The following is an 11,159-nucleotide window of genomic DNA, read 5'->3' as shown; positions in this document are numbered from 1 at the left end:
GACACTGCGTTTCAAACATTGAAGTAGGCCTTATGCAGCGCACCTATCTTGTCCCTGCCCGAAGGGACGGAAGACTTTGTTGTCTACTGTGATGCATCTAATCAGGGCCTAGGCAGTGTGCTCGTGCAATGAGGAAAAGTTATCGCCTATGCCTCGAGGCAGTTGAAAACACACGAGGTTAATTACACAACTCACGATCTAGAGTTGGGAGTAGTGGTCTTTACATTAAAGATCTGGAGACACTATCTCTATGGAACCAAGTGCACTATCTTCACCGACCATAAGAGCTTGCAGCACATCTTTGATCAGAAGGAGTTAAACATGAGACAGCGGCGATGGGTAGGGCTACTCAGTAACTACGAGTGCAAAATTCGCTACCATCCCGACAAGGCCAATGTAGTAGCAGATGCCCTCAGTCGGAAGGAGTATTCAGGGCGAAAGGCGAAAGCATTAACGATGACCATTCATTCCCATTTATCCGCTCAAATCAGAGAGGCTCAGCTGCAAGCCTTGAAACCAGAGAAAGTGGCGGATGAAGCCTTGCGCGGAATGGACAAGAACTTAGAGGTTAATGGAGACGGAGTGTACTATTTCATGAACTGGATCTGGACCCCAAAGTACGGCGGGTACAGGGAGGTTGTCATGAATGAGGCTCACAAGTCAAGGTACTCTGTTCACCCATGTTCAGATAAGATGTATCTGGATCTCAAACAACTATATTGGTGGCCAAACATGAAAGCAGAAATTGCTACCTTCGTGGGTAAGTGCTTGACTTGCGCCAAGGTGAAGGTAGAGTATCAAAAGCCCTCAGGTTTACCTCAGCAGCCGGAAATACCTGAGTGGAAGTGGGAAAAGATAACAATGGATTTTATCACTAAGTTACCCAGATCTCCGAGTGGGCACGACACCATCTGGGTAATTGTCATCGGTTGACAAAATCCGCCCACTTCCTGCCAATCAAGGAAAAATTCAAAATGGAGAGACTCACGCAGATCTACATTTGAGAGATAGTTTGCCTTCATGGGGTACCTGTATCCATTATCTCCGACTGAGATAGCAGGTTTACCTCAAAATTTTGGCAATCACTATAGAAGGCGCTCGGAACTAAGTTGGATATTAGCACGACTTATCATCCACAGACAGATGGACAGAATGAGAGAACAATTCAGACATTGGAAGATATGTTGAGAGCCTGTGTCATTGACTTCGGCACGTCATGGGACGCTCATCTTCCTCTGGTCGAGTTTTCCTACAACAACAACTACCATACCAGCATCAAGGTTGCGCCGTTTGAAGCCCTCTATGGCGGTAAGTGCAGATCCCCTCTGTGCTGGGCTGAGGTGGGTGACACACAGCTAGCCAGGGGTCAAGTCCCCAACAGTACTCTCACTGGTCCTGAGATCATCCGAGAGACAACTGAAAAGATCGTACAAATCCGAGAACGACTAAAAGCCTCACGAGATAGACAAAAGAGCTACGCCGATAAGAGACAAAAACCCTTGGAATTCCAGGTTGGTGACCGCGTCCTTCTGAAGGTCTCACCCTGGAAAGGCATGATTCGTTTCGGAAAACGTGGAAAGCTAAACCCAAGGTACATTGGACCATTTGAGATCCTTGCTAGGAACGGTCTCGTAGCATACAAACTCCAGTTACCACGAGAGCTCCGCAACATCCATCGTGTCTTCCACGTGTCAAACCTAAAGAAGTGTCTGTCCGATGAGACACTTATGATTCCCCTCGACGAGATCGAGCTAGACGACAACTTACACTTCGTAGAGGAACCGGTTGAAATCATGGATCAGGAAGTCAAACGAACGAAACAAAGTCGCATCCCGATAGTGAAGGTTCACTGGAATGCCAAGCGGGGACCTGAATTCACTTGGGAGCGTGAAGATTCAGTGATACATAAGTACCTTCATCTTTTTACAAGTCCATAATTTGTATCTTGTACAAATCATTCACTTCAATCAAATTCAGACTTGTTTCTGCTAACTTTTAGCACTGTTTAGAGTCTGTTTGAGCATTCTAAGCTTAGTACATCAAAGGATCAAGTGTTAGAATGGGTCAACTAAAGTTCCAAACCATCAAACAAGCCATAAACCCTCAAATGAGGAGTTTACGGCCAGGACCCATGAGTATACGGCCGTAAACTCATGGTGCCCGTAAACTCCAGCCTATAAGTATGAAGCTTGGGCCATTTTCTTCACTCTTTCCATTTCCAAGGCTTGGAACTCGAAAACCCTCTCAAGTATCATAGGATTTTCCTTCAAAACCCTCAAGATGTAAGTGATTCCTCCCACCTATGTGTTAATACTTCTCTTATCCATGAATCACCATTGATTTCATCCATGGATTTCATCTTTGAGTCTAGATCTTCAAAGATTCTCAAGAACATCAAGAACACTTAGGTGTTTTGGGCCGAAAACACCCTTCTTTGCCTTCAAATCGTAAGTATCTACCCCTCTATACTTGTTGTCTAGTTAACACTCTTATTGCTAGCCTTGAAATCAAGCTTTTCCCAAGAACATGAGGTGTTTACGGCCAAGAGCATCTCCCTTGGCCGTAAACCATAGTTTGTAGTGCATTTGGACCTTAAACACTTCCTAAGGCATGGACAAGAACCTAGAACCCTTCCTCAATGCTTGAAAGATCTTAAAACACCCATATGTACAAGGTAGCATGAGTTTACGGCCATAAACTCTTGAGGCCGTAAACTCATTGGCCGAAATCACATAGGGCCGTGAACACATGGCCGTGAACTCCCTTGGTCATGCCATTTTGGCCGTAAACTCCTTTGAGTGGCCATACACCCTTAGTACGCAACCATATGTGATTCATATCCTTCAATCTTAGGGTTTCCTAGTCCAAATAAGGTGTTACCTTTCATGATTAGTTGTATAAACCCTAATCTTATACATATATGTGTCCTTATGTGCTATTTAGGATCAGTGTGTGTGGTCAAGTCTTCACTTGACACCTAGTATCCTATACTGATGTTTCACTCATATCACTCACTATAGGTGAGTTCACACCCCTACACTTTTACTGGTTTTAAAACATTTTCAGGGGGAGAAAGAAGCTAAAACATAAATGCTTTTGTAAATTAATACAAAGAGCTTTTAACAAATATAAAACTAATGCAATTCTCATACTTTAACCCTTTTGTACTATGTTGAGTATAAGGGAAGTTTTATTCAACTTATCACTAAATTGCATTCCGGACTCGATATTCACTACGCTATACATGCAAACTATAATCGTTACAGTTTGGGATTTTCGAAACATAATAAATAAACATATATGACAGATTTAGTTATAGTTTACATCACAACATGAACATGGCATCATAACTGTAATTGTCACTACATACGGTATACATACGGATTTCACTACGGTATAACGCTACAACACTACATGTAAACTAGATTGTACGATACTGTGAGGCTCTACTTCGACACTGTACCCTTAGGTGTACAGGGATAAATCCTATCATAGTATAACCAGAGTCTCCTGGAGGGAGAGCGTGAGATTTGTGAATAGATCTATTCGGGACTGACAATCCCACACCCGAACTGCTAGCTACAGTTAGGAAGGCATGCCTGGGGTAATAAATGTCATTTAACTCAACGCCTGAAGAACGTTGGAAAGGTCTCTAGTCATATCAAGTATGGTTATACGACTCACAATATGTATAAATCACCTTTAGTTTGCAAGTTGGCACTGTTCGACAGTTTTATTTATGCTAAATAGAACTAATACACACTACAACTGGAGAATTTACAGGGTTTTCAAATAGAACCGATCATACAATGGTTTCACGTACGAAATACTTATACAACATGATTAACATTAGCTAGTCACATGAAGTATTATTTTCGCATATCACTACAGTTTTCAGTAACGAAGATTCAGGGTTTTATACAGAATTGTTTACACTACATTTCCATTAAAGAAAATATCGGATTTTCTTGAAACTATACGAACACCTTTACAAGCTCATCAAAAAGTTTTCATTACAAAATACCACTTATGAACTCACCAGCTTTATGCTGATATTTTTCAAACTGCTTGTATTCCCAGGAAATCAGTAGACAGGTACCTGCTGGATTTTTGAGGAGCTGGAGCAATAAGAGTTTTATGATTATATTTTACAAACTATTTGATGTAATTCAAACAAGTTTCAGACAAAGTTTCAAACTGGTGTAATTATTTTCCTTTAAGTATTCACTGTAATGGTTGTGTAGCTATGATTGCTATTATTCATTGGTTGTGATGCTACACATGACGTCCTCCACCCCAGAACGTTTCCGCAATTCTGGTTTTGGGGTGTGACAACTTATAGGAAAAATGAATGGAATCATAAACCAGACTTTGTAAAATCTTGGCTCAAGTTGGTATTACTCGAAGCCTCGAGGATTCTACTGCAATAATGTGCCAAAGAAAAAGAGAGAATCAAAATTAAATTATTTTGGGAAGCCATGATATCATAATTAAATTTGATATAAAAGCAATATGATCCCAGGCGAAGATTCTCTTCCTTCGACATCACGAGAGATATCAAAGTGCTTGTGTGGTTTTCGGTGAATTCGAATCGAATACTTATAAAGAAGTATCGAAGGGCCCCTTTTCATAGGTATCGAAGGTAGGCTTGTTTTCAAATAAATATGCAATCTTAACATAAGAGTAGTGATATGTATGAAAATCCTTGAGTGATCAGTATAACCATCTGCAAGTTAACATGAGATAGATTTGAAGTAACTAAAGGATTGAAAATGTTCAAAATGAAATCTCATATCATGAATGAAAAACATAGATCTCTTTGGTAAGAATTTCTTCGTGAATTCCGTGGTCAAAATCTAGAACAATAAATTGTTCACCATCAAATCATTAAGGGTATTGTTTTGTGGGTTTCACTGAAATCATGGTAATAATGATCTGAAGATCATAAACACAAAGTTTTGGTATGACCGCGATTATAGTTGGTTTCGACTAGAGATCTAATGGGTTTTGCGTTTATATGTGTGAATTGTGTAAGAAAATGAGATAAGAAGATCGACAACAAGTTTCTCACAAATTCATGGTTACAACAAATTTGATCATAAAAACAATTTTCGAATAACCATAATTCTAAGTTGGTATGAACCTAGAAATCAAGGGTTAAACACAAATTATTGGAAATATAATCATCAATTCCTTTGTTTAAGTATAGAATACAAAGTATTCCTCAAAAAAAAATTGCCAACAAAAAATATTTTTGGTATTTTTGATTTTTGAATAAATAAGAATAAAAAAACCTTTTTGAAATTTTTTATTTTTGAAAAGACAAAAATAAAGAAAATATTTTTGGAATTTTTGATTTTTGAAAAGACGGAAATAAAAAATCTTTTTGGAATTTTTGATTTTTAAAAAGACAAAAATAAAGAAAATCTTTTTTGAATTTTGAATTTTATTTTTGAAAAGACAGATAGAAAGAAAGAAGGTACCAGTATCAATTTAGAGGTATATCAATATCTTGATAGTAAACCTTACACCTCTAAATGATTAAGCGAAAATATCGAATGCGAAGAGTATCGGAGCTCTGACTGTGAACAATAACATATGAATGATTCATCGAGAATATCGAATACGAAGTGTATCGAAGCTCTTTCTATGAATCGTAACATATGAATGATTCCATTCCAATATCGAACTTACAGAGTATCGAAGTCTCAACCAATGAATAGTGACTTCAATATCAAAGGTTATAAAACATATATTGATGTTGGAACATAACATGCCTACATCATGTCCAAGCCATTCAAAATCCTTAGAAAAGACTTCTCATCAAGAGCTTTTGTGAAAATATCTGCAAGTTGATCTGTTGTTTGGACAAAATGCACCTCATTATTACCATCTTCGACATGATCTTTGATAAAGTGATATCGAAGAGAATTGTGTTTAGTCTTGGAATGTTGAACTGGATTATGGCAATAGCGAATTGCACATTGAGAATCACAAAACAATGGTATTTTCTTCATGTTGATCGCATAATCACAAAGTTGACTTTCAATCCATGTTACTTGAGAAATACATGCAACAACAACAATATACTCTGCCTCTGTTGTCGATATTGAAAAATTCATTTGCATTTTGGACTGCCAACTTACCAACTTCTCATCAAGAAATTGACATCCACTAGTTGTACTCTTGCGATCAAGTTGACAACCACCCAAATCAACATCTGGATAAGCTTGAATAAAAAATCTCATATTTGCAGGATATCAAAGACCAAGTGTAGGAGTTCGATGAAGATATCAAAAGATATTCTTCACAACAGTAAGATGTGGTTCCTTTGGATTAGCCTGATACCTAGCACAATTACACACAAAAAACATTATATCATGTCGACTTGTAGTTAGATACAAAAGTGATCCAATCATGCTTCGATAGTTCCTTAAATCAACGGTTGGCTTATCCAAAGAAGGACTTAATCTTCTGCCAAACACCATTGTAACATTCGCATCTGAGCACTTGTCCACCCCAAATCTTTTAAGTAAATTCTTCGTGTATGATTCCTAATTAATGAAAATTCCTTCTTTACTTTGTCGAATATTCAACCCCAATAAATAGTTTATCTCTCCCATCATGATCATCTCAAACTGACTGCGTATAAATACCTCAAATTCCTTTGATAAAGCAGGGTCAGTAGAACCAAAAATAATATCATCGACACAAATTCGAACAAGAATTAAATGATCGCGAATATTCTTTCGAAATAATGTAGGATCACCTAATCCTTGTTTAAATTTAGAGATTGCAAGAAATTGGTTAAAGTTGCATACTAGGCCATTGGTGCTTATTTTAAGCCATACACAGCTTTATCGAGAATATAACAATGATTACGAAACTTATCATTCACAAACCCAGACGGTTGTTCCACATACACCGTTTACATCCATTTGGTAAACATCAAAGTTCTTATAAGCTGCATAAGCAAAAAAAATTCTAACAACTTTGAGTCTTACGACAGGGACGAAAGTTTCATTATAATTAATACCTTATTGTTGGCTATACCCTTTAACAACAACCTCTTGATTTATTTCGAACAACATTTCCTTCTATGTCAACTTTCTATTTGAAAACCCATTTAAGTCCAACAATCGAAACATTTTTAGGTTTCAGTATTAACCTCAACACTTTCTTTCTGTCGAATTCAGCCAGATCAGCTTGCATAGCAACAACCCAATCAGGATTTTGTAATGCAACCTTAATAGTCTTTGGTTCGATTTTTGAATGGAAAACATGAAAAATACAAAATTATTGATTTGCATTAAGAACTATATTTCTTTCTCTTAATTGTGATCTTGTCAAGACACCCGAGTTAGGATTACCAAGAATGTGTTCTTTCTGATGATCTAGAGACCATTTTTCGATTAGAGGAAATGAAGGATCAAAGTCTAGATCTACATCCTCAAAGATTTATTCTGCATCAAAAATTCTTCTACAACAGAAAGAGAATCATTAATATCATCATTAAAATTCGTATTGCCTGATGTACCAATATCTTCTTCGACATGTGTTTGATTGATTCAAGATTAGATCGAAAACTGTTTGAGCGTTTCATTACAAATTTCTTGCTGATTTCTGCTGTTGTTGCTGCTTCTTTGCTATTCATCGAGGATTCAAGGAAAAAAGGATCGAAAATCTGTTGAGATCGTCTTTTTCAACAAAATCTATTGAGATCGAATTTATTTTTTGGCTGAGTTTGATTGATTCAATATTAGATCGAAAACTGTTTGAGCGTTTCATTACAAATTTCTTGCTGATTTCTGCTGTTGTTGTTGCTTCTTTGCTATTCATCGAGGATTCAAGGCAAAAAGGATCGAAAATCTGTTGAGATCGTCGTTTTCAACAAGATCTGGGCATTTTCAGTTTGAATCTGGGTGTTTTCGATGGTATGTATTGTTAATTTACGGCCGCAACGGTTTTTCGACAGCAATCCGTTTTCGATCGCAATTCGTTTTCGGCCGCAATCCGTTTTCGGCCGCAAACTATTTTCGGCTGTTATCCATTTTCATTGTGATCTTTAGACAAGTTTTATTTTTAATCAATTAAAAAAATTATAAAATAAATTATACAAAAAAATAATTAAAAAATGGAACCTCAAAACAGTGCAATTCGTTAAGAATTGGATTCAATCATGGGAGCCACTACAAGAATTCCGCGTCTCTTATCAGAAGAAGGGTTTCCAGAATGGAAATACAGGATCGAGAAGTATATCAAAATGAAATACTTTAAGATTTGGAGAAGCATTCTTAGGGGTCCTGTTAGAATCACAACTACCTTGGAAGATGGTACAATAACTGACAAAAGAGTGGAGAACTATACTGATGCTGACTTTGAAAAAATTGAGGAACAGGAAAAGGCACTGGCAACTCTAACTATGGCTCTATCCCCTGACATTGCTCAAGGATTCAGGGAATATGATTCTGCCAAAGCGCTTTGGGAAGCATTGATAGAGGTTTATGAAGGTAATGAGGACATGAAACAGAGCAGACAGGACATGCTTCGTCAAAAGTTCAACATGTTCAATCATGTTCTCGGAGAGACTCTTGAGGCCCAACTGCAGAGATTCATCACTCTTACAATGGAAATGAGTACTGCTAGAATTTCTGTACCACGCGCGGAGATAAACAAGAAATTATTGAACTCTCTTCTCAAGTCATGGGATATGAATGTTTCTGTTATCAAGAAAACCAAGGATCTCAACAGACTTACTCTTGCTAAAACCATGGCTATCATCAAAGCTTGTGATTTGGATGACAAGCAGCGAGAGATAAACCATGTGAATTCCTACTCCACTGCAAATTTAGGAATTTCATCAAACAATGCCTTTTCATCTTTCACTGTTCGACAAACTCAAGCTTTCAATGTTCCACAAACCCATGCTATTCTATCATCTATGACTTATCAACCTTCAGCCTCCTCCTCAAAAGCTCCTGCCACTGTAACAACTCCCAAGGAAACTAGAGAAAATCTAGCTCTAGCTTCTGGTCTCGTGAATTGTTACAATGCTTTCTTAGCTAGAGATTTGCCTCTTTAAATCTCATTTGCTGATCTTGACCAAATTCATCCAGAATATGTGGAAGAAATGGATATTACCTGGCAAATTGCCATGGCGGTGTTCTGGGCTAAGAAGTTTTCCAAGAAGACGGGGAAGAACAACTGGGGTATGAATAGAGAAAAGAAGGTTGGATTTAACAGAGGCAAGCTGAGATGTTTCAACTATCACGAGCCTGGTCATTTTGCTTGTGAGTGCCCAAAACCAGATAGAATAGAGAATCATGATAGGACAATGGTGCCAGTGATGAACAACAGAGGAACTACATCCAATAGTGAAACTGCAAACTTGGTAGTTGTAGCTCAAACATTTGATTGGGAGGACCAGATTCAAGCGTTGAACATCTCAGGACCTGAAACTGCAAATCTGGTGCAGATAAGTGAACTTCCAAATGTAAAAGCTGAAGAGGATGCTGAAGCAGAAATGATGCAGCTTAAATTTGCTTTCATGGTCTCTACCACTCCAGAAACAAAATAGGTCAGTGAAGTTTCTTGTTCTCAAAAGTGCATTGATTTTGTTAAATGTCTTCGTGATAAAATTGATTTATTGCGTAGAGACAATAAGGACCTTAGGTATGAAGCCTATACTCTTAGGAAGGGCAAAAAACCACTAAAAGAACAACTAGAGGCCAAAACCAAGGACTTTAGACAACTTCAGGAAGACTATAGAAACAAATGTGAGAACTATGACCATGTTAAGAGACAGCTTGCCAGCTTGACTGCCGAACTTGACACACTGAAGATTATATTTGCAAATGAAGATTTTAATTTCAGAAAGTATGATGTGTCAAGTAAGATAGTTGAGATCATGATAGAAACACAATTAAAATGGCAGGACAAGAAGAAAGTAGGTATAGGGTATGACAGTGTTCCTCCTCCTTTTAACCATACTTACACCAACATCCCTCTGTCTAAAGAAGAAATAGAAAGAGAAGCATATCTTCAGTATGGAAAACCTTTTGTAGTGGTGCCAGAAATTAGCTCTAGGGTGAATGATACTAATGCTTCTACTTCACATGCAAATTCACCTTTAGTTCAAGGTAAGCAGGCAACTGGAGAGAGTGTTTCTGATAATAATTTTGTTTTGCAAACTGATGTTTCCGATTCAAACAATGATGTTTCTGTTTCTAATTTGAAAAATGATGTTTTAGTTTTTGATGATTTTGTTTTGAAATCTGATGATTCGGATGTTTCTGATCAGTGTGGTGATGTGTCTGATAAACCTAAATAATCTATCACTAGCAAATACCTGCCACCTAAGCTAGTTACACAATTTGAACCATGCACCATGCACTTGTGGGAAATGTAAAGAATTCAATAAGGACACTAAATCAGGAAAGAGCGGTATCAGTTTCTATATGAAGAAACATATATGTTTCAATTGTGGAATTCCTGGTCATATCGCGAGAAATTTTCCAAACCATGCATATGTTGCTTATTATGCTCAAGGTAGAAAGAATGAGTCACGAGGAAGATCTCTCAAAAGAAAGTCCTCAAGATCTCATTCAAGTGATGGTGATTGGAACATTAATAAAGACAAAAATAGGGCTAAATAGGTTTTAAACAAAAACTCAACAGGCACTTTAACGAAACCGAAATTGGCTAAGCCAAGATCAGTTTCGTCAAAGTCATCGTCTGGATCTTCATATACTCATAGACAGATACCCAAACGATCAAAATCAAAGAAAATTTTCAAAATCACCTGTTAATCTTTCTAAACCTAATTAAAAATGGGTGCCTAAAAACTCATCAATCCAATCAACTTAGAGTCCGTTGCATGCATCTTGTAATCAATCTGATCTTAAAAATGAAAAAGTTAATTCTGTTAATAGAACAAGTAAACCCAGTGTTTGGATGGCCTGGGTTCCAAAATCTAACTAATCCCATGCATTGTGCAGGAACATCTATGGAGGAATATCGTCAGACCTTGGTGTGTCGATAGTGGCTGTACCAGGTACATGGCATGAGACATTTCCCAACTGCACGACATTCAAAGCTTTAATGGGGGTTATGTTTTCTTTGCGGGAGGAGAAGGTGGAAAGATCACTCAGAAGGGTACT

The sequence above is a fragment of the Lactuca virosa genome, chromosome 2 (assembly GCF_052849685.1).
Source record: "Lactuca virosa cultivar CGN04683 chromosome 2, Lactuca_virosa_CGN04683_v6, whole genome shotgun sequence".
NCBI lineage: Eukaryota > Viridiplantae > Streptophyta > Magnoliopsida > Asterales > Asteraceae > Lactuca > Lactuca virosa.
The sequence above is the reverse complement of the archived record's forward strand: the minus strand, read 5'-3'. Positions refer to the sequence as shown.